Source organism: Bos javanicus, chromosome X (genome assembly GCF_032452875.1).
Source record: "Bos javanicus breed banteng chromosome X, ARS-OSU_banteng_1.0, whole genome shotgun sequence".
Classification (NCBI taxonomy): domain Eukaryota; kingdom Metazoa; phylum Chordata; class Mammalia; order Artiodactyla; family Bovidae; genus Bos; species Bos javanicus.
This window is the reverse complement of record NC_083897.1, coordinates 8,259,285-8,283,827: the sequence shown is the minus strand read 5'-3', so window position 1 is coordinate 8,283,827 and position 24,543 is coordinate 8,259,285. Positions and strand designations below refer to the sequence as shown.

The 24,543-nt window shown below is 39.3% G+C and overlaps 1 pseudogene; it reads left to right on the top strand.

Annotated features, from left to right (window-relative positions):
* Positions 1-11,890: 11,890 nt before the first annotated feature.
* On the top strand, positions 11,891-13,336 carry LOC133243067 (small ribosomal subunit protein eS4, X isoform-like; annotated as a pseudogene).
* The last annotated feature ends 11,207 nt before the right edge of the window (positions 13,337-24,543 follow it).

The window sequence follows — 24,543 nt, the reverse complement described above, 5'->3', positions numbered from 1 at the left end:
AATAAAGCAGAAATAGATGTTTTTCTGGAACTCTCTTGCTTTTTTTGATGATCCAGCAGATGTTGGCAATTTGATCTCTGGTTCCTCTGCCTTTTCTAAAACCACCTTGAATGTCTGGAAGTTCATGGCTCATGTATTGCTGAAGCCTGGCTTGGAGAATTTTGAGCATTACTTTACTAGTGTGTGAGATGAGTGCAATTGTGCAGTAGTTTGAGCATTCTTTGGCATTGCCTTTTTTTGCGATTGGAATGAAAACTGACCTTTTCCAGTCCTGTGGCCACTGCTGAGTTTTCCAAATTTGCTGGCATATTTAGTGCAGCACTTTCACAGCATCATCTTTTAGGATTTGAAATAGCTCAACTGAAATTCCATCACCTCCACTAGCTTTGTTCATAACTAGCTTTGTTCGTAGTGATGCTTCCTAAGGCCCATTTGACTTCACATTCCTGGATGTCTGGCTCTAGGTGAGTGATCACACCATCATGATTATCTGGGTTGTGAAGATCTTTTTTGTACAGTTCTTCTGTGTATTCTTGCCACCTCTTCTTAATATCTTCTGCTTGTCTTAGGTCCATACCATTTCTGTCCTTTATTGAGCCCATCTTTGCATGATATGTTCCTTTGGTATGTCTAATCATCTTGAAGAGATCTCTAGTCTTTCCCATTCTATTATTTTCCTCTATTTCTTTGCATTGATCACTGAGGAAGGCTTTCTTATCTCTCCTTGCTATTCTTTGGGACTCTGCATTCAAATGGGTATATCTTTCCTTTTCTCCTTTGCTTTTCGCTTCTCTTCTTTTCACAGCTATTTGTAAGGCCTCTCCAGACAGTCATTTTGCTTTTTCCCATTTCTTTTTCTTGGGGATGGTTTTGATCCCTGTCTCCTATACAATGTCATGAACCTCCATCCACAGTTCATCAGGCACTGTGTCTGTCAGATCTAGTCCCTTAAATCTATTTCTCACTTCCACTGTATAATCATAAGGGATTTGATTTAGGTCATACCTGAATGGTCTAGTGATTTTCCCCACTTTCTTCAATTTAAGTCTGAATTTGTCAATAAGGAGTTCATGATCTAATTAAATTATTGGAAAACATTTTTTTCTGAATTATATTCTACTGTGCACAAAATGATTAATGATACCATTAGATGTGCTATTTAAAAAATTTTGTGCATCATACACTTGGACATGCAGAAAACACTTGGAATTTTAAAAAATTAAATAGTACAATGGATTTATGCTTTTGTTTCACTTATTTACAGAATCAGTTTTCTATTTCTATGTTAGGAAAAAAAAAAACTGTTCCCAAACTTACTGGTTTAATAATACAAACATCATTTATTTGGGTCACAATTCTTTGGGTTGGCAGTTTAGTCTGGGCCCAGCAGGGCAGAGAACTAGTGCTGGGCAGGGAAACCTTAACTGTAACTGACCAATGACTGAAGTTTCAGTGTGGACAATCTGAGAGCTTAAAACTGCAGGGAGACCCAGCCATCAGGAGTACCCCAGACTTTTGTGAGACTGGATCTCTGTCACGATCTTACAGTGAATGTCAGAGAACAATCCCTTTCCACTTCCAGGAAGGGGAGGGGAAAAGGAAATACACGGGAGTATTCTGTTCTTAACAAGCTCGCCCTCAGGAAAAACTATTTAACCAAAGCCTAACTTGCTGGGGTTTTATCAGAGCCTAACTGACTTGGGGAAAGGAAATATTCAAATACAGCCAACTCTAGCCTTCCAACTGGGAAAAAGGAAATACCCAACTCCAGTCCACTCAAGCCATCTTGTACCACCAAGGCAGTAGGAAAAAACAGAGAAGGACATATGAAGTTCACAGTCCACAGGGACAGGCTTGCTTAGAGTCTGAGATCTGTCAACTAAAAAAAAAAAAAAAAAAAAACAATGTACAACCTAGAAGTTGAGAATTATGTGTTATTTGAAGGAATTTCTGAGGACTTAAACCTGGAAGACAGCCTGTCAGATAGCTCTGAGGGACTGCTCTGAAGAAGTAAGGGAGGAGCCAGGATAAATAGTTCTGCAACAAAAACCCGGTAGTTGGAACATCAAAACATTACTGTTAATTAAAGAAAACCAGACAGGACTTCCCTGGTGGTACAATGGATAAGAGTCTACCTGCTGGTCAAGACGCAATGGCTAGAACTGGACATGGAACAGACTGGTTACAAATTAGGAAAGGAGTATGTCAAGGCTGTATATTGTCACCCTGCTTATTTAACTTCTATGCAAGTACATCATGTTAAATGCTGGGCTGATTGAAGCACAAGCTGGAATCAAGATTGCTGGGAGAAATATCAATAATCTCAGATACGCAGATGACACCACCCTTATGGCAGAAAGAGAAGAAGAACTAAAGAGCCTCTTGATGAAAGTGAAAGAGGAGAGTGAAAAAGCTTAAAACTCAGCATTCAAAAAATGAAGATAATGGCATCCAATCCCATCACTCCATGGCAAACAGATGGGGAAACAATGGAAACAGTGAGAGACCTTATTGTCTCACTATACAAGCATGCTATTTCTAGCATGGAATACCTTTTGTCTTATGCCTTATAACCATTACTGATAATGCATTAAACTGATCAGGTGAAGATTAAATATAGGGGAAAAAAGACAAGAAAGACTCTTAAGATAAACTATTCCAAGCTTTGCATCAGAAAATGGCTGAGCAGAAGTATAAATTAAAGGGAAAAAAGTCAAAAACAGCAACAGAAAAACAGCATTTGTGGTTTACAATTAGAATCAAAACTAGATTTCTTATTGTATTAGATGATCAATAGCATAAGAATGGAAAATGTACTGAGAATAAAGACATATGTTAAACTTGGTGAATCTTACGGAGATGCACCAAAAATACACAATGTACTCTGTACTATGTTGAACGTATTAAACCTGAGTACAAGCCTGGTTCCTGAGGAACTGGGAAGCAAATTCTCTGCTTAAATGTCAACATAAAATATTGTTATGAATTATCAAATGGAAGATTGACTGTATGTAAGAAGAAATATATCAAATATTAAATTTTATTAGATTGAAAAAAAGAGTCCACCTGCCAGTGCAGGGGGCACAGGTTAGATTCCTGGTCTGGGAAGGTTCTACATGCCGTGGAGCAGCTAAGCTGGTGCGCCACAGCTACTGAGCCTATGAGTCACAACTACTGATGCTCATGCTGCAGCTACTAAAGTCTGAAGGCCCTAGAGCCTGTGCTCTGCAATAAGAGAAGCCACTACAGTGAGAAGCCCGTGCACCACAATGAAGAGTAACCCTCACTCGCTGCACCTAGAGAAAGCCTGTGTGCAGCAATGAAGACCCAGTGCAACCAAAAATAAAATAAATAAATATTTTTTATTTAAATAAAGAAAACCAAACATCTCTGCTGCTGCTCACTTCAGTCGTGTCCGTTTCAGTGCAACCCCATAGACAGCCGCCCACCAGGCTCCTCCATCCCTGGGATTCTCCAGGCAAGAGTGGTTTGCCATTTCCTTCTCCACAAACATCTCAAGTTTATGAATTTAGTGCTTTTATAAGTATGGGGAAATGCAAGAGTCTGGGCTCACTGATATCATTCCTTTGATGTGTACCTTAAGGGCCAGTGTCTTGCTTTTCTCCATCCTGAATCCTCTCAGGGTACACACTTGGGGGTGGCTGCAGTGGCTGATGGCTTGGTGGCATCTTCTGTATGCTGATATGGCAGGCAGCATTCTTCTTTCACAGATCTAATACAGGATTACAGAATGCTTCCTCTTCCCCCACACCCTATCACCACACCACTAAAGGCCTATTTACAGCAGTTCCTTTTACTCAGTACGTCACACCTGCCTATCAAGAAAAAAATTACAAGACACTAAAGAGCAAATACAGCTTGAAAAGATAGAGCAAGAATCATAATTAAACTCAGATATGGCAGTGAAGTAGGAATTATCAGACCAGCAATTTAAAACAACTATGATTAATATACTAAGGGCTCTAATGGATAAAGTAGACAGTATGCAAGAACAGATGGGCAATGTAAACAAAGAAAGAAGCAAAAAATGCTAGAGATCAAAAACACTAATAAAAATGAAGAATGCTATTGATGGGCTTCTTAGTAGACTAGACTTGGCTGAGAAAAGAATCTCTAAGCTTGAGGATATCTGAATAGAAATCTCCAAAACTGAAAAGCAAACAGAAAAAAGATCAAACCCCTTCAATATCCAAGAACTGTGGAACAACTACAAAAGATGTAATATTTGCATAATGGGAATATCAGAAGGAGAAGAAAGAAAGGAGCAAAATAATATCTGAAACAGTAATTACTGAGACTTTACACGAATCTGTATTAGACACAAAATCACAGACCCAGGAATCTTAGAAAACATCAAACAGGATAAATGCTCAAAAAACTATACCTAAACATATTATTTCCAAATCACACAAAATTAAAGGAAAAAAATTCTTGAAAGAAATTAATGGGAAAAATACTTTACCTATAGAGAAGTAAAGATAAGATTTACACCCAACTTCTCAGAAACCTTGCAAGCAAGAAGAGGGTGAATAAAGTGTTGAGTGGAAAAAAAAAATAAACCACCAATCTAGAATTCTGTACTCTGCAAAAGTAATCCTTCAAAAGTGAAAGAGGCTGTCTTTTCCTGGTTGTCCAGTGGTTAAGACTCCATGCTTCTGCTGCAAAGGGCATGGATTCAATCCCTGGTTGGAGAACTAAGACTTCACATGCCACATGGTGCAACCAAGCCAGTATACCTGCCTTGCAAGAAATGTTAAAAGAAGTTCTTTAAAGGAAAGGACAATTATATAGGTTAAAAACTCAGATGAATATAAAGAAAGGAAGAACACCAGAAAAGGAATAATTGAAGGTAAAATTAAAACTTTAATATTTATTATTCTTAATAATAGCAACACTGTATTCAACTATTATGCCTGTGTGTGTGTGTGTGTACAGGCACACCTCAGACATACTGTGGGTTCAATTCTAGACTGCCAAAATAAAGCAGATAGTGCAATAAAGCTAGTCACACAAATTTTTTGTTTTCCCAGTACATATAAAATTTATGTTAAAAAATAAAAGCTTGGGACTTCCCTAGTGGTCCAATAGCTAAGACTCTACACTCCCAATGCAGGGGGCCTGGCTTCAATCTCCGGTCAGGGAACGACATCCCACATGCCACAACTAAGAGTTCACAAGCCACGGCTAAAGATCTTGCATGCCACAATTAAGACCTGGTGAAGCCAAATAAATATTACAAAAATAAAAAGTTAGGTTTACACTATACTGCACTATTAAGTGTATAACAGCATAATGTCTTAGGAAAACAGTATACATACTTTAAAAATATTTCATTACAAAAAAACGCTAATGATCATCTGAGTCATTAGGAACTCATAGTAGTTACATCAAAGATCGCTGATCACAGATCATTTTAACAAGTATAATAATAATGGAAAAAACTTGAAATGTTGTGATACCAAATGTGACACAGAGACACAGAACAAACAAATGCTATTGGGAAAATGGTGCCATAGACCTGCTCAGTGAAGAGTTGCCACAAATCTTCAATTTGTAAAATATGCAATATCTATGAAGTGTAATGAAGCAAGGAGCAATAAAATGAGATACATATATGTTTATGTATAAGTGAGATAAATGACACCAATAATATGGAAGACAGGAGGAGTGTATTAGTATTGCTTTGTTATTATAAGATATTTATACTACCTATGAAGCAGTATCATCTTATTTTAAAGTGAAGTGGACTTGGATTCATCATAAATGTATATTGCAAACTCTAGGGAAGCCACTGAAAAAAGTTTTAAAAAAAAGTATAACTGGGGCTTCCCTGGTGGCTTAGTGGTAAAGAATCCACCTGCCAATGCAGCAGACTCGGGTTTGATCCCTCCCTGGTCTGGGAACATCCCACATGCCATGGAGCAACTAAGCCTGTGTGTCACAACTACTGAGCCTGTGCTCTAGAGCCCATGAGCCACGACTACTGAAGCCCGCGTGCCCTAGAGCCCGTGCTCCACAACAGGAGAAGCCATTGCTATGAGAAACCTGCACACAACAACTAGAAACGAGAGCCTGCAACTAGAGAAAGCCCATGCAGCAACAAAGATCCAGCAAGCCAAAAATAAAGAAACAAATACATTTCAAAAGTTAAAAAACTGATAAGCTAAGAAAGGAGAGACAATGGAATTATATAAAATGTTCAAAGAAAACCACAAAAGGCCAAAAAACTAGAAGACAAAAATAGAAACAAAGAACAATGACAACAAATAAAAAGCAATAACAGATATGGTGGTTATTAATCTAACTATACTGGCTCGGATGGTAAAGAATCTGCCTGCAATGCAGGAGACCTGGGTTCGATCCCTGGGTTGGGAAGATCCCCTGGAGAAGGGCATGACAACCCAGTCCAGTTTTCTTGCCTGGACAGAAGAGCCTAGCAGGCTACAGTCCATAGGATCACACAGAGTCAGACACGACTGAAGCAACTAGCACACACGCAATCTAACTATATCAATAATCACTTTGAATATTGAGTCTAAATGCAACAATTAAAAGACAGAGATTGTCAGAGTAGATACAAAAACAAGACCCAACACTATATGTTGTCTACAAGAAGCCCGCTTTAAATATGAAGACACATATTAATTAAAAGTAAATGGAATATTGTAAAGTAATTAGCCTCCAATTAAATTAATTTTTTTAAAAACTAAATGGAAAGAGAAAGATATACCTTGCTAACACTAATCAAATAAAGTAGGAGTAGCTATATTAATTTCAGACAGAGCAGATATTAGACCAAGGAAGGTTTTCAGGGATAAACAGGGGCATTACATAATGATAAAGGGGTCAATTCTCTAAAAAGATATAACAATCCTTAATGTGTATGTTCTCAAAAATGCATCAAACCAGTGAGGCAAAAACAGATAAAATTGCACAGAGAAAGAGATGAACCCATTACCACAATTGGAGCCGTCAACACCCTTATATCAGACATAGATCCAGCAGGCAAAAAATCAGTAAGAACAAAGTTAGATTCAAGAGCACCATCTATCAGCTAGATATAAGGGACATCTACGGACTACTTCATCAAACAATAGCAGAATACACCTTATTCTCAAGCTCACAAGGAACATTCACCAAGATAGATCACATTCTGGGCCAAAAACCACACCTTAATATTAAAAGAATAGAAATCATACAATGTATGCTTTCAAACTACAGTGGAATTAAGGTAAAAATAACAACAACAACAAAAGGTAAATGGAAAATTCCAAAATACAACCCATTTCCAAAGAACACATGGGTCAAAGAAGAAATCTCAATAGAAATTTGAAGATATTTTGAACTTAATTAAAAAGAAAATTTAACTTATCAAAGTTTGTAAGATGCAGTAAAGGCAGTGCTTAGGCTACAGTACTAAATTACAATATTGAATGCATATATTAGAAAAGAAGAAAGAGGTAAAATCAATAATCTAAGCTTCCACTTTAGCATACTAGAAAAACAAAAGCAAATTAAACCCAAAGTTAACAGAAGAGAAAAAAAATAAAAATTAGAGCAGAAATCAATGAGATTGAAAACAGGAAATCAATAAAGAAAATTACTGAAACCAAAAGCTGGTTCCTTGAAAAGATCGATGAAAGTGATAAGCCTCTAGCCAGGCTAATTAAGAAAAAAACAGAGGATACAAATTACTAATATCTGGAATAAAAGAAGGGACCATAGGTCTGATAGCCATTACAAGGGTAATAAAGAAAGGCATACTACCAACAACTCTATGTTGACAAATGTGGTAACTTAGATGAAGTGGACCAATTCCGTGAAAGATACAATCTACAAAAACTTACATTAAGAAGAAATAGACAATCGGAATAGGCCTATATCTGTTAATGAAATTGAACCAATAATTAATAACCTTTCTGTTATTAACTAGGCCCAGATGAATTCTACCAAATATTTAATACCAATTCTCCGCAATCTCTTTCAGAAGATAGAAACAGAGGAAATAACCTCCTAATTCATTCTGCGAAACTAAAGAAAAGAAAGTGAAAGTGAAGTTGCTCAATCGTGTCCAACTCTTTGCGACCCCATGGACTGTAGCCTACCAGGCTCCTCCGCCCATGGGATTTTCAAGGCAAGAGTAGTGGAGTTCATTGCCATTTCCTACACTCCAGGGGATCTTCCCAACCCAGGGATCGGACCCGGGTCTCCCACATTGTAGGCAGACGCTTTTACCCTCTGAGCCACCAGGGAAGTCCCAGCATTACAGCGTTACCCTAATACTGAAACCAGACAAAGATATTAAAAGAAAAGTATAGATTAGTAGCTCTCATGAGCATAGATGCAAAAATCCTTAACAAAAAATTAGCAAATCAAAACCAACAATGTACAAAATTAATTATACACCACAGCCAAGTGGGATTTAACCCAGGTATGCAAGGCTGGTTCAACATTCAAAAATCAGTTATTTAACCCATCACATCAACAGGCTAAAGAAGAAAAATCATGTGATCATATCAATAGATGAAGAAAAAGTATTTGACAAAATCCAGTTGGACTATAAAGAAGGATGAGTGTTGAAGAATTGATGTTTTTGAACTGTGGTGTTGGAGAAGACTCTTGAGAATCCCTTGGGCTGCAAGGAGATCAAACCAGTCAATTCTAAAGGAAATCAATCCTGAATATTCATTGGAAGGACTGATGCTGAAGCTGAAGCTCTAGTACTTCGGCCGAAGTACACCTGATGTGAAGAGCTGACTCATTAGAAAAGACCCTGATGCTGGGAAAGATTGAAGGCAGGAGGAGAAGGGGATGACAGAGGATGAGATGGTTGGATGACATCACTGACTCAATGGATATTACTTTGAGCAAGCTCTGGGAGATGGTGAAGGACAGAGAAGCCTGGCATGCTGTAGTCCATGGGGTCACAAAGAGTCGGACATGACTGAGTGACTGAACCATGACATCTGTGCATGATAAAAAATCTCAGTAAACTAACAACAAAGGGAAACTTTCTTCAACTTTTATAGAAAGAACATCTACAAAAAACCTATAGCTAATAACACACTTAATGGTGAGCAGCTTAGGGCTTTCCCACTAAGAACAGGAACAAGGCAAGATGTCTCCCTTGCCTCTGTTTTTTTAACATCATAAGTCCTAGCAAATGTAGTAAGACAAGGAAAGGAAATAATAGACTGGAAGGGAAGAAATAAAATTGTCTGTTCCAGATGACATGATTGTTTATGTAGAAAATCTGAATGTATAGACCAAAAAAAAAAAAAAAAAGAACTCCTAGAATTAATAAGCAATTATAGCAAGGTTGCTGGATACAAGGTTAGTATACAAAAGAAGTCAATTGCTTTCCTATATACCAGCAATGAATAAGTGGAATTTGAAATTTTAAATACAATGTCATTTACATTACCACACCAGAAATGTAAAACTTAGTTATAAGTCTAACAAAATATACACAAGATCTATATGAGGAAAACTATAAAACTCTTATGATAGAAATCAAAGAACTAAATACATGGAAAGATATTCCATATTAATGTGTAGAAAGACTCAATATTGTCATCAGTTCTTCACAACTTGATCTGCAGATTCAATGTAACCAATTAAAACCTCAGCAAGTTATTTTGTGGATATCAACAAATTGAGTCTAAAGTTTATAGAAAGGAAACAAACCCAGAATAGTCAGCACTACTGAAGGAGAAAAAAATGTTGGAGAACTAACAGTACACAACTTCAAGACTTAGTATAATCAGGATAGTGTGGTATTGGTGAAAGAATAGACAAATGGATCAATGGAACAGAATAGAGACCCCAGGAATAGATCTACATAAAATAGCTGATTTTTTATAAAGGAGCAAAGGGAAATCAGTGGAGCAAAAGTAGTCTCTTCAATAAATAGTGCTGAAACAACTGGACATCCACATGCAAAGAAGGAATTGAGACACAGACCTTACACTCTTCAAGAAACTAGCTCAAAATGAATCACAGATCTAAATGTAGAATGTAAAACTATAAAACTCCTAGAATATAACATAGGAGAAAATCTAGATGATCTTGGATTTGATAGTGACTCTTTAGATAAAACACCAAAGGCACAATTCATAAAAGGAAGGATTAGCAAGTTGGACTTCATTGACATTAATACTTTTCTGCTCTGCAAAAGACACTGTCAAGAGAATGAATAGTTGATCCACAGACTGGGAAAAAATATTTGCAAAACATATTTGATAAAGGATTGATATCCAATATAAAGTCTTAAAATCAAACTGTAAGAAAACAAAAGGCCTGATTTTAAAAAATGGACCAAAGACCTTAACAGTCACCTCACCAAAGAAGATATACAGATAGCAAATAAGCATATGAGAAGATGTTACACATCATATGTCATCAGGGAAATGCAAATTAAAATAATAGTGAGATACCAGTACACACCAATTAGAATGGCCAAAATTCAGAACACAGACAACACCAGTTGCTGGAAAGGATGTGGAGCAGCAGGCATTCTCAATCATTGCTGGTGGGAATGCAAAATGGTATAGCCACTTTGGGAGACAGTTTGGTGGTTCCTTTAAAAACTAAAAATACATATAATTCAGCAATCATGCTCCTTGGTATTTACCAAAAGAAGCTGAAAACCTGGGTCCACACAAAGACCCGCACACAGATGTTTATAGAAGTTTTATTCATAATTTCCAAAACTTGGAAGCAACCACAATGTCTTGTAGCAGGTGAATAGATAAACTGGTACATTTAGATGATGGAATACTACTTAGTGATAAAAAGAAATAAGCTATCAAGCTACAAGAAGACATGGGAGAATCTTAAAATGCATATTAGTAAGTCAAAGAAGTCAATCTGAAAAGGCTACGTGTTGTAGGATTCCAACTATATAACATTCTGAAAAAGGCAAAATTATGGAGACAGTAAAAAGATCACTGGTTGCCTGGGGTTCGGGGTGGGAGTGAGGGATGAATAGAATGAATAAGGAGGAATGAATGAGGAGCTCAGAGAATTTTTAGGGCAGTGAAAATACTCTGTTTGATATTCTAATGATGGACATGTATCATTATGCATTTGTCCAAACCTATGGAATGTACAAGACCAAGAGTGAACTCTAATGTAAACTATGGACTTTGGATGATAATTGTACATCAATATAGGTTGACTGATTTTTAACAAATGTACAACTGTGGGTGCAGAGTGTGGATAATGGGGGAGGCTATCCATGCGAGGAGGTGGGAGGGATATTAAAAATCTCTGTATCTTCCACTTAGTTTTGCTGTGAACCTGAAACTGCTCTAAAAAATAAAGTCTATCAAAAACTATTCTGAAAACATTTTCTTCAAGCAGTGCACAGAACTGACAGTGGTGAGAAATTAGTGTTTCTGCATCATAAAGTCAAAACTTTATAATGTGAAAACCTCATTTGTAAACAAATATTTAAAATCATTTTTCAATAATGTTTTGAATTTACTCTTCTATTCCAGATGTTTTTTCCATTAATATGATAGTGTTATTTATCTTTGGCCTTAGCTTCAGGAAAATATTGACTTTAAGATGTGGCCATTTGGCATTTTGCCTAAATGTATATTCAGTGCACCTCTAGTCACCAAATAAACAAGAACCTCAGAGTCACTAGGAGTATTTCATTTAATCCACTATCAGTTTTCTGATTCATCCAATGGGTGTGTGTTCTAGTTGCTCCTCAGTTTAGGTGTACCCTCATAACTTAATATCACTTTGAAAAAAGAAGATAGATGTCTTATCCTTTCCCACATGCAGAAGTTTTATTGTCAAAAACTAGGAGCGACGATAATAAAAGGCTTCAAACCAACCCTTAGAAAATCACAGTCACCTCTTTTCATGCCTAGCGCAGCCATGGCTTGGGGTTCCAAGAAGCACCTGAAACATGTTTCAGCTCCAAAACATTGGATGCTGGATAAACTGACTGGTGTGTTTGCCCCTCGTCCATCTACTGGCCCCCACAAGCTAAGGGAATGTCTCCCCCTAATTATCTTCCTAAGGAATAGACTTAGTATGCCCTAACAGGAGATGAAGAAGATTTGCATGCACCGTTTCATTAAGATTGATGGCAAAGTCCGCACAGATATAACCTACCCTGCTGGTTTTATCCAAGAAGGCAATGGCACCCCACTCCAGTACTCTTGCCTGGAGAATCCCATAGATGGAGGAGCCTGGTAGGCTGTAGTCCATGGGGTTGCAAAGAGTCAGACACGACTGAGCGACTTCACTTTCACTTTTCACTCTCATGCATTGGAGAAGGAAATGGCAACCCACTCCAGTGTTCTTGCCTGGAGAATCCCAGGGACGGGGGAGCCTGGTGGGCTGCCGTCCATGGGGTCGCGCAGAGTCTGACACGACTGAAGCGACTTAGCAGCAGCAGCAGCTGGTTTTATGGATGTCATCAGCACTGATAAGACTGGAGAGAATTTTCGTTTGATCTATGACACCAAGGGTCGCTTTGCTGTTCATTGTATTACACCTGAGGAGGCCAAGTATAAACTGTGCAAAGTAAGAAAGATATTTGTGGGGACAAAAGGAATCCCTCATCTGGTAACCCATGACGCTCGTACCATCCATTACCCTGATCCCCTCATCAAGGTGAATGACACCATTCAGACTGACTTGGAGACTGGCAAGATTACTGATTTCATCAAATTTGACACTGGTAACCTGTGCATGGTGACTGGAGGTGCTAACCTGGGAAGAATTGTTGTGATTACAAACCAGGAGAGACATCCAGGTTCTTTTGATTTAGTTCATGTGAAAGACGTGAATGGCAACAGCTTTGCCACACGGCTCTCAAACATTTTCGTTATTGGCAAAGGCAACAAACCGTGGATCTCTCTTCCCCGTGGAAAGGTATTTGCCTTACCATTGCTGAGGAGAGAGAGAAGAGATTGGCAGCCAAACAGAGCAGTGTATATAATGATCTCTATGTGATGTGATTGGAAAAGTCTTTGTACTTAATTAAAGATAATACCAAGTGGAAAAAAAAAAAAAGAAAATCACAGTCACCATTTGGGTAGATATTCCCCAACATTTTTCAAGCTCAGCACTAACGATTTTTTCTAATCGGTGTATAGTTGCTTTCCAGTTTGCGCTGGTGGTAAAGAACTGGCCTGCCAACGCAGGAGATGTAAGAGATGCAGGTTCCATCCCTGGGTCAGGAAGATCCCCCGGAGGAGGGCATGGCTACCCACTCCAGCATTCTTTCCTGGAGAATCCCATGGGCAGGAGACTTGTGGGCTGCATTCCACAGGGCCACAAAGAATTGGACACGACTGAAGTCACCTAACACACACACACGCATAGTTGCTTTACACTGTTGTGTTAGTTTCTGCTGTACAACAATGTGATCAGCCATACAGGACTAACAATCTTATTCAGTAAGTCAATTCATTTGGTTACCTGGACATACCTTTTACAACTAGTTCCTCTTTGGTGGCTGGCCCATCAGGAAATAGCATTGTCCAAATCCAAATCTTTCCTGCTGTTCTTTTTCATGACAGATTTGGTTATTGCTTTAAATTTTTTCCAGCCTAAAATTGCTATAGTGTTGCTCTCTAGTTTTGAATTTGGGGGTTTGATTTATCTGTGTGCTAAAGCAAATCCCAACTTACTTCTCGAGAGTTATATTGGCTCTGACAGTGTGTATTCCCTTGGCCTGCCTTCACATTGAAGGGCCTTGGCTTTCTACTCCAGGATGGGTTTTTGTTTGGATCATCTACTCAGATTGACTTTTATTATTTTTTTTTTTTCAGATTGACTTTTAAAACACATGGCTCTGTACTTTAGCAAACACAGAATCGTTGTGCTGTAAGGATTTGTCAGACAGCATACCCTCAAACCCACAGTTGCTCATCTTATCAAAAACTCTACTGAGAGAAATCGAATTTTATGGAGGATTGCCTGAAGGCTGTGAAGTCCATCCACTTCTCTGTTCTAAAATTTATCCCTGGATAAAAGTGTATCTCTGAATACAATAAAACTATCCCTGGACAAAATTGTACCTGACATAACTGCTTTTTTCAAACATTGAGATATAATTTACATACCATAAAATTCTATTTAAAGCGTACAATTTTTTTTAGTATATTCAGAGACTTGTGTAACCATCACCACAGTTATTCTTTGGAACATTTTCATCACCCCTCCCCCGTAAAATCCCATACTCATTAGCTGTCATACCCTCTTTCCCCTCACCAACTACCATCATCATCCACTGGAAACCATTTTTCTCTCTTCTCTTATGTGAAAGTTCAGTCATGTCTGACTTTCTGCAACCCCTGTGGACTATAGCCCACCAGGCTCCTCTGTCCATGAGATGTCCCAGACAAGAATACTGAGTGGGTTCCCATTTCCTTCTCCAGGGGATCTTCCCTCACCCAGGGATCAAACCCATGTCTCTTACATCTCCTGCATTGGCTGGTGGGTTCTTTACCATCTGAGCCTCAGGGAAGTCCTTTTCTCTTATAGATTTGTCTTTTTTAAACAGTTCATAAATGGAATCATCCAATATATGGCCTTTTTTGACTAGAGTCTTTCACTAAGAATAATATTTTCAAGATTCATCCATGTTGTAACATGTATCATTACTTCATTCCTTTTTATGGATGAATAATACTCCATTTGTGGACATACCTCATTTTATTCATTCATTCATCAGTTGGTTGCTATCTGGCTTGTTTCCACTTTCTGGCTATTGTGAATAATGCTGCTGTGGAACTACATTTTTTTTTAGCTCTGCCATGTGGCTTATGGGATCTTATTTCCCTGACCAGGGATTGAACCCAGACCCCCAGAAGTGTTAGCACCAGAGTCAGAACCACTGGACATCAGGGAATTTCCTGGAACAACTTTTAGCATTACACTAATAGAGTACACTGAGGGAGGTCATAAGAAATGTACTAGAAATGTGAGATTTTTGACAGTAAGTAAATTTATTGCCCAGGATTCTATCAATAAGAATGTTTGAGTTGGGCTTAATCTGAAAAACTTAGATGCTTAGAGACACTGTGAATCCTGTAGCAATCTTTTCACTTTTGTTTTTTTATTTTAATTTATTTATTTTAATTGGAGGCTATCAACATGAATCCACCACGGGTGTACACGTGTTCCCCACCCTGAACCCCCCTCCCACGTCCCTCCCCGTACCATCCCTCCAGGTCATCTCAGTGCACCAGCCCCAAGAATCCTGTATCAAACCTGGACTGGCGATTCGTTTCTTATATGATATTATACATGTTTCCATGCCATTCCCCCAAATCATCCCACCCTCTCCCTCTCCCACAGAGTCCAAAAGACTATTCTATACACCTGTGTCTCTTTTGCTGTCTCGCATACAGGGTTGTTGTTACCATCTTTCTAAATTCCATATATATGCATTAGTATACTGTATTGGTGTTTTTCCTTCTGGCTTACTTCACTCTGTATAATAGGCTCCAGTTTCATCCACCTCATTAGAACTGATTCAAATGTATTCTTTTTAATGGCTGAGTAATACTCCATTGTGTATATGTACCACAGCTTTCTTATCCATTCATCTGCTGATGGACATCTAGGTTGCTTCCATGTCCTGGCTATTATAAACAGTGCTGCGATGAACATTGGGGTACACGTGTCTCTTTCAATTCTGGTTTCCTCAGTGTGTATGCCCAGCAGTGGGATTGCTGGGTCATAAGGCAGTTCTGTTTCCAGTTTTTTAAGGAATCTCCACACTGTTCTCCATAGTGGCTGTACTAGTTTGCATTTCCACCAACAGTGTAAGAGGATTCCCTTTTCTCCACACCCTCTCCAGCATTTATTGCTTGTAGACTTTTGGATCACAGCCATTCTGACTGGTGTGAAATGGTACCTCATTATGGTTTTGATTTGCATTTCTCTGATAATGAGTGATGTTGAGCATCTTTTCATGTGTTTGTTAGCCATCTGCATGTCTTCTTTGGAGAAATGTCTGTTTAGTTCTTTGGCCCATTTTTTAATTGGGTCGTTTATTTTTCTGGAATTGAGCTGCAGGAGTTGCTTGTATATTTTTGAGATTAGTTGTTTTTCAGTGCTTCATTTGCTATTATTTTCTCCCATTCTGAAGGCTGTCTTTTCACCTTGTTTATAGTTTCCTTTGTTGTGCAGAAGCTTTTAATTTTAGTTAGGTCCCATTTGTTTATTTTTTCTTTTATTTCCAATATTCTGGGAGGTGGGTCATAGAGGATCCTGCTGTGATGTATGTCGGAAAGTGTTTTGCCTATGTTCTCCTCTAAGAGTTTTATAGTTTCTGGTCTTACGTTTAGATCTTTAATCCATTTTGAATTTATTTTTGTGTATGGTGTTAGAAAGTGTTCTAGTTTCATTCTTTTACAAGTGGTTGACCAGTTTTCCCAGCACCACTTGTTAAAGAGATTGTTTTTTCTCCACTGTATATTCTTGCCTCCTTTGTCAAAGATAAGGTGTCCATATGTGCGTGGATTTATCTCTGGGCTTTCTATTTTGTTCCATTGATCTATATTTCTGTCTTTGTGCCAGTACCATACTGTCTTGATGACTGTGGCTTTGTAGTAGAGCCTGAAGTCAGGCAGGTTGATTTCTCCAGTTCCATTCTTCTTTCTCAAGATTGCTTTGGCTATTCGAGGTTTTTTGTATTTCCATACAAATTGTGAAATTATTTGTTCTAGCTCTGTGAAGAATACCGTTGGTAGCTTGATAGGGATGGCATTGAATCTATAGATTGCTTTGGGTAGTATACTCATTTTCACTCTATTGATTCTTCCGATCCATGAACATGGCATATTTCTCCATCTATTAGTGTCCTCTTTGATTTCTTTCACCAGTGTTTTATAGTTTTCTATATATAGGTCTTTAGTTTCTTTAGGTAGATACATTCCCAAGTATTTTATTCTTTCTGTTGCAATGGTGAATGGAATTGTTTCCTTAATTTCTCTTTCTATTTTCTCATTATTAGTGAATAGGAATGCAAGGGATTTCTGTGTGTTGATTTTATATCCTGCAACTTTACTATATTCATTGATTAGCTCTAGTAATTTTCTGGTGGAGTCTTTAGGGTTTTCTATGTAGAGGATCATGTCATCTGCAAACAGTGAGAGTTTTACTTCTTCTTTTCCAATTTGGATTCCTTTTATTTCTTTTTCTGCTCTGATTGCTGTGGCCAAAACTTCCAAAACTGTTGAACAGTAGTGGTGAAAGTGGGAACCCTTGTCTTGTTCCTTACTTTTAGGGGAAATGCTTTCAATTTTTCACCATTGAGGATAATTTTTGCTGTGGGTTTGTCATATATAGCTTTTATTATGTTGATGTATGTTCTTTCTAGTCCTGCTTTCTGGAGAGTTTTTATCATAAATGGATGTTGAATTTTGTCAAAGGCTTTCTCTGCATCTATTGAGATAGTCATATGGCTTTTATTTTTCAATTTGTTAATGTGGTGTATTACATTGATTTGTGGATATTGAAGAATCCTTGCATCCCTAGGATAAAGCTCACTTGGTCATGGTGTATGACCTTTTTAATGTGTTGTTGGATTCTGATTGCTAGAATTTTGTTAAGGATTTTTGCATCTGTGTTCATCAGTGATATTGGCCTGTAGTTTTCTTTTTTTGTGGGATCTTTGTCAGGTTTTGGGATTAGGGTGATGGTGGCCTCATAGAATGAGTTTGGAAGTTTACCTTCCTCTGCAATTTTCTGGAAGAGTTTGAATAGGATAGGTGTTTTCCTTATCTCTTCCTCTTTTGTTTGGTTTGGTGGGCATTAATCTTGTTCCTTTACCTGATGGGTATTCCTCTGTCTCTTCATCTTGTTTATATTGCTGTGTTTGGGGTAGCCTTTCTGTATTCTGGCAGTTTGTGGAGTTCTCTTTATTGTGGAGTTTCCTCGCTGTGGGTGGGGTTGTACGGGTGGCTTGTCAAGGTTTCCTGGTTAGGGAAGCTTGTGTTGGTGTTCTAGTGGGTGGAGCTGGATTTCTTCTCTCTGGAGTGCAATGAAGTGTCAAGTAATGAGTTATGAGATGTCAATGGGTTTGGAGTAACTTTTGGCAGCCTGTATATTGAAGCTCAGGGCTGTGTTCCTGTGTTGCTGGAGAATTTGTGTGGTATGTCTTGCTCTGGAACTTGTTGGCTTTGGGTGGTGCTTGGTTTCAGTGTAGGTATGGAGGCATTTGATGAGCTCCTGTCGATTAATGTTCCCTGGAGTCAGGAGTTCTCTGGTGTTCTCAAGATTTGGACTTAAGCCACCTGCTTCTGGTTTTCAGTCTTATTTTTACAGTAGTCTCAAGACTTCTCCATCTTCTCCAATGATGCTGTACAGCATCGTTGATAAAACATCTAGGTTAAAGATGAAAAGTTTCTCCACAGTGAGGGACACCCAGATAGGTTCACAGATTTACATGGAGAAGAGAAGAGGGAGGAGGGAGTTAGAGGTGACCCGAATGAGATGAGGAGGAATCAAAAGAGGAGAGAGCAAGCTAGCCAGTAATCACTTCCTTATGTGTGCTCCAGTCTGGACCGCTCAGAGATGTTCACAGAGTTATACAGAGAAGAGAAGAGGGAGGAAGGAGATAGAGGTGGCCAGGAGGATAAAGGGGGGAATCAAAAGGAGAGAGACAGATCCAGCCATTAATCAGTTCCTTAAGTGTTCTCCACCGTCTGGAACACACAAAGAGATTCACAGAGTTGGGTAGAGAAGAGAAGGGGAGGGAGGAGATAGAGGCGACCTGGTGGAGAAAAAGGAGAGTCCAAAGGGGGAGAGAGCAATCAGGCCAGTGATCTCGCTCCCAAGTAAAAATGGGTAACGAAGATTGGGTTCTTAAAGGTACAAAATTGATAACAAATACAAAAAATCAAAGATTAAAAATCTAGAGTACAGGTTGGATTTTCAAAAATGCAATATTAAAGAAAAGAAAAAAAAGTCACAAAAATTATTGTGGTAGACACAAAAGATAATACTACATACTAAAATACTAAATACTAATACTAAAAGATAATACTAAGAAGTTAATATTGATATCCTGAGCACCTATATAAACAAAAGATTCAGCTACTTTTGAGAAGCACTAGTCCACCAGGTGACTCTCCCCATGGAATTCTTCAGGCAAGAATACTGAAGTAGTTTGCCATTCCCTTCTCCAGGGGATCTTCCCGATTCAAAGATCAAACCCAGGTCTCTTGCATTACAGGCAGATTCTTTACAGTCTGAGCCACCAGGGAAGCCCAAATAAGTTAAATACAACATACAGTTTCTCCTAAATTTAGAAAGAAACATCGGAAAAGTTCTGTAACAATACTGCATTAAAGAATTATTTTTAGGATACATATATGCCTTGTCATAAAATAGCAAAATATTACCAAATAAAATTGGAATTTTAGACCAAATATATATATATATATATGACATTTGCTTTAAAAAATAGGGTCTCTTTTTTTTGCAAAGTAATAGTAGGTTATAAAAATGAAAATTAAAGGAGTAACAGAGGACTTAAAAATTAAAAAAAAAAAAGTAATGACAGTAAAAATAGTAAAAATATATCTAGGACTTTCTCTGGTGTTGTTGTGGGCAGTGTGGGGTCAGTTCATTTTCAGATAGTTCCTTGGTCCGGCTTATATTTCTCAAGATCTATAGGCCCCTTCCTATGTGGTAGGTACTAACTACAGGGTTTTAATCTATTGCATCTGTCACTTCCAAGGCAGTTCCCTCTGTTTTAGCTTCTTCTGTTTGCTGGTTTCTTCAGTGTCTGATTTCCACCCTGACACAAGGGATTGTGGTGGACACTTTTTTAGGCTTGCTTGTTCAGTCACGCTGTGGGGAGGGAGGGACGCTGCAAACAAATAACACTGGCGTGTGCTCGCAATGTCTCAGCCACACTGGGCCTGCCCCCGCTCATAACGCATGCACCCTTCCTGACCACACTGCTCAGGCTCTAGGTTGCTCCAACTGGAAACGTCCGAGGCTGGCCCTGGGCTTCACACACCTCCCAGGTCTAAGCCGCTCAGGTTCAGGCACTCGGGTAGTCCTCAGAGGCACAGACTCGGTTGGGTCTGCTTTTTGTGCCCTTCCCAGGTCCAAGCAGCTGAGGTAATGAGGTGTTTGGCGAGTGCAGTCGCTGCAACTTATCGCCTCCCCTGTCCCTGCCGCTTGGTTTTCTGGGTGTACAACCAGCGCACCTTCTCAGGTGGATGTTGACCATCCAGAACCCTAAGAAGTCTTAGTTAGCAAAGAAGCCTGCTTGCAGTTTGGTAGATAATGCCTCTCCGGGGCTGTGATTGTCCCCATGCGGCTCTGACTGCCTGTCACTGGAGGGGGATGGTCTGCAGTGGGCTAGCTCTGTTCAGTCCTTTGTTCTGCGAGCGGGCCTGGTGGTGTCTTAGGTTAGGGCTTTTCTCATAGTAGTTATCCCACAGTCTGGTTTGCTAGCCGAAGTTAGTTCCCTCAGATTGCCCTTGGGGCATTCAGGCCCGGTCCTTACTCTAAGCAATGCAGCCTGCGCCTCCCTGCCCAGCCCCCGCTTGCTAGTGGCGGGTGCAGGCGTCTGTGCTGCTTCTCCACTGGGGGAGTTACCGCTGGGCTCATAATCTGTGGGGTTTAATTATTTATTTATTTTTCCTCCCAGTTATGTTGCCCTCTGTGGTTCCAAGGCTCGCCACAGACTCAGCAGTGAGAGTGTTTCCTGGTGTTTGGAAAGCTCTCTCTTTCTAAGACTCCCTTCCTGGGACAGAGCTCCATCCCTACCTCTTTTTTCTCTTTTTTTGTCTTTTATATTTTTTCATACCTCCTTTTGAAGACACTGGGCTGCTTTTCTGGGTGCCTGATGTCCTCTGCCAGCATTCAGAAGTGGTTTTGTGGAATTTATTCAGCATTTAAATGCTCTTTTGATGAATTTGTGGGGGAGAAATTGGTCTCCCCGTCCTATTCCTCTGCCATCTTAGGACCGCCCCCTCTTTTCACTTTTGGTGTTCATCTTTGGAAAGCTAGGAAACAAATTTATGGCCCACTTTTAGCAGGTATACAGGATCTTGATTTTTACTTTTAATTATCTTTTGTCCTGGTTACTTGCTTATTTTTATATTGTTGTATTATACTTGTTTGAACAACATAGAGTATAAACATTAATGGACATTTAGCCTCCTCTACAAGTCATTACTGAACAGAAGCAGGGACTTGAGTATTGAGAAAAAGCAAACTAGAAGTCAGTTGGACAAGAGGACCATACACATAGCTTTTTAAATTTTAATAACTGCCTTCAGGGCAGAGATGTAAAATTGTAAGTTCAGTTCAGTTCAGTGACTCAGTTGTATCCAACTCTGCGACCTCATGAGTCAGCACGCCAGGCCTCCCTGTCTATCACCAACTCCCGGAGTTCACTCAGACTCATGTGCATCGAGTCGGTGATGCCATCCAGCCATCTCATCCTCTGACATCCCCTTCTCCTCCTGCACCCCCAATTCCTCCCAGCATCAGGGTCTTTTCCAATGAGTCAACTCTTCGCATGAGGTGGCCAAAGTATTGGAGTTTCAGCTTCAACATCAGTCCTTGCAATGAACACTCAGGACTGATCGCCTTTAGGATGGACTGGTTGGATCTCCTTGCAGTCCAAGGGACTCTCAAGAGTCTTCTCCAACACCACGGTTCAAAAGCATCAATTCTTCGGCACTCAGCTTTCTTGACAGTCCAACACTCACATCCATACATGACCACTGGAAAAACCACAGCCTTGACTAGATGGACCTTTGTTGGCAAAGTAATGTCTCTGCTTTTGAATATGCTATCTAGGTTGGTCATAACTTTCCTTCCAAGGAGTAAGCGTCTTTTAATTTCATGCCTGCAATCACCATCTGCAGTGATTTTGAAGCCCAGAAAAATAAAGTCAGCCACTGTTTCCACTGTTTCCCCATCTATTTGCCAAGAAGTGATGGGACCAGGTGCCATGATGTAAGTTTTCTGAATGTTGAGCTTTAAGCCAACTCTTTCACTCTCCACTTTCACTTTCATCAAGAGGCTTTTTAGTTACTCTTCACTTTCTGCCATAAGGGTGGTGTCATCAGCATATCTGGGGTTATTGATATTTCACCCAGCAATCTTGATTCCAGCTTGTGCTTCCTCCAGCCCAGCGTTTCTCATGATGTACTCTGCATAGAAGTTAAATAAACAGGGTGACAATATACAGCCTTGACGTACGCCTTTTCCTATTTGGAACCAGTCTGTTGTTCCATGTCCAGTTCTAACTGTTGCTTCCTGACCTGCATACAGATTTCTCAAGAGGCAGATCAGGTGTTCTGGTATTCCCATCTCTTGAAGAATCTTCCACAGTTTATTGTGATCCACACAGTCAAAGGCTTTGGCATAGTCAATAAAGCAGAAATAGATGTTTTTCTGGAACTCTATTGCTTTTTCCATGATCCAGCAGATGTTGGCAATTTGATCTCTGGTTCCTCTGCCTTTTCTAAAACCAGCTTGAACATCAGGAAGTTCACGGTTCACATATTGCTGAAGCCTGGCTTGGAGAATTTTGAGCATTACTTTACTAGCATGTGAGATGAGTGCAATTGTGCGGTAGTTTGAGCATTCTTTGGCATTGCCTTTCTTTGGGATTGGAATGAAAACTGACCTTTTCCTTTCCTGTGGCCACTGCTGAGTTTTCCAAATTTGCTGGCATATCGAGTGCAGCACTTTCACAGCATCATCTTTCAGGATTTGAAATAGCTCAACTGGAATTCTATCACCTCCACTAGCTTTGTTCCTAGTGATGCTTTCTAAGGCCCACTTGACTTCACATTCCAGGATGTCTGGCTCTAGGTCAGTGATCACACCATCATGATTATCTGGGTCGTGAAGATGTTTTTTGTACAGTTCTTCTGTGTATTCTTGCCATCTCTTCTTAATATCTTCTGCTTCTGTTAGGTCCATACCATTTCTGTCCTTTATCGAGCTCATCTTTGCATGAAATATTCCTTTGGTATCTCTGATTTTCTTGAAGAGATCCCTAGTCTTTCCCATTCTGTTGTTTTCCTCGATTTCTTTGCATTGATCACTGAAGAAGGCTTTCTTATCTCTCTTTGCTATTCTTTGGAACTCTGCATTCAGATGCTTATATCTTTCCTTTTCTCCTTTGCTTTTGGCTTCTCTTCTTTTCACAGCTATTTGTAAGGCCTCCCCAGACAACCATTTTGCTTTTTTGCATTTCTTTTCCAAGGGGATGATCTTGATCCCTGTCTCCTGTACAATGTCACGAACCTCATTCCATAGTTCATCAGGCACTCTATCTATAGATATAGGCCCTTAAATCTATTTCTCACTTCCACTGTACAATCATAAGGGATTTGATTTAGGTCATACCTGAATGGTCTACTGGTTTTCCCTACTTTCTTCAATTTAAGTCTGAATTTGGCAATAAGGAGTTCATGGTCTGAGCCACAGTCAGCTCCTGGTCTTGTTTTTGCTGACTGTATACAGCTTCTCCATCTTTGACTACAAAGAATATAATCAATCTGATTTTGGTGTTGGCCATCTGGTGATGTCCATGTATAGAGTCTTCTCTTGTGTTGTTGGAAGAGGGTGTTTGTTATGACCAGTGTATTTTCTTGGCAAAACTCTATTAGCCTTTTCCCTGCTTCATTCCGTACTCCAAGGCCAAATTTGCCTGTTACTCCAGGTGTTTCTTGACTTTCTACTTTTGCATTCCAGTCCTCTATAATGAAAAGGACATCTTTTTTGGGTGTTAGTTCTAAAAGGTCTTGTAGGTCTTCATAGAGCTGTTAAACTTCAGCTTCTTCAGCATTACTGGTTGGGGCATAGGCTTGGATTATCGTGATATTGAATGGTTTGCCTTGGAAATGAACAGAGATCATTCTGTCGTTTTTCTGAATGCATCCAAGTACTGCACTTTGGACTCTCTTGTTGACCATGATGACTACTCCATTTCTTCTAAGGGATTCCTGCCCGCAGTAGTAGATATAATGGTCATCTGAGTTAAATTCACCCATTGCAGTCCATTTCAGTTCGCTGATTCCTAGAATGTTGACGTTCACTCTTGCCATCTCCTGTTTGACCACTTCCAATTTGCCTTGATTCATGGACTTGACATTCCAGGTTCCTATGCAATATTACTCTTTACAGCATCGGACCTTGCTTCTATCACCAGTCACATCCGCAACTGTGTGTTGTTTTTGCTTTGGCTCCATCCCTTCATTCTTTCTGGAGTTATTTCTCCACTGATCTCCATTCAGGTAGCACATTGGGCACCTACCAACCCAGAGAGTTCCTCTTTCAGTATCATATCATTTTGCCTTTTCATACTGTTCATGGGGTTCTCAGGGCAAGAATACTGAAGTGGTTTGCCATTCCCTTCTCCAGTGGACCACATTCTGTCATAAATAAATAAAATAAAAAATCATCAGACATAAATAAAAAATCATGTTATTTTTATCCACATTTTCTAAAATGGGATCCTAGAAACACTAGAGGTTCTTCAGTTATATTTTCTATCAA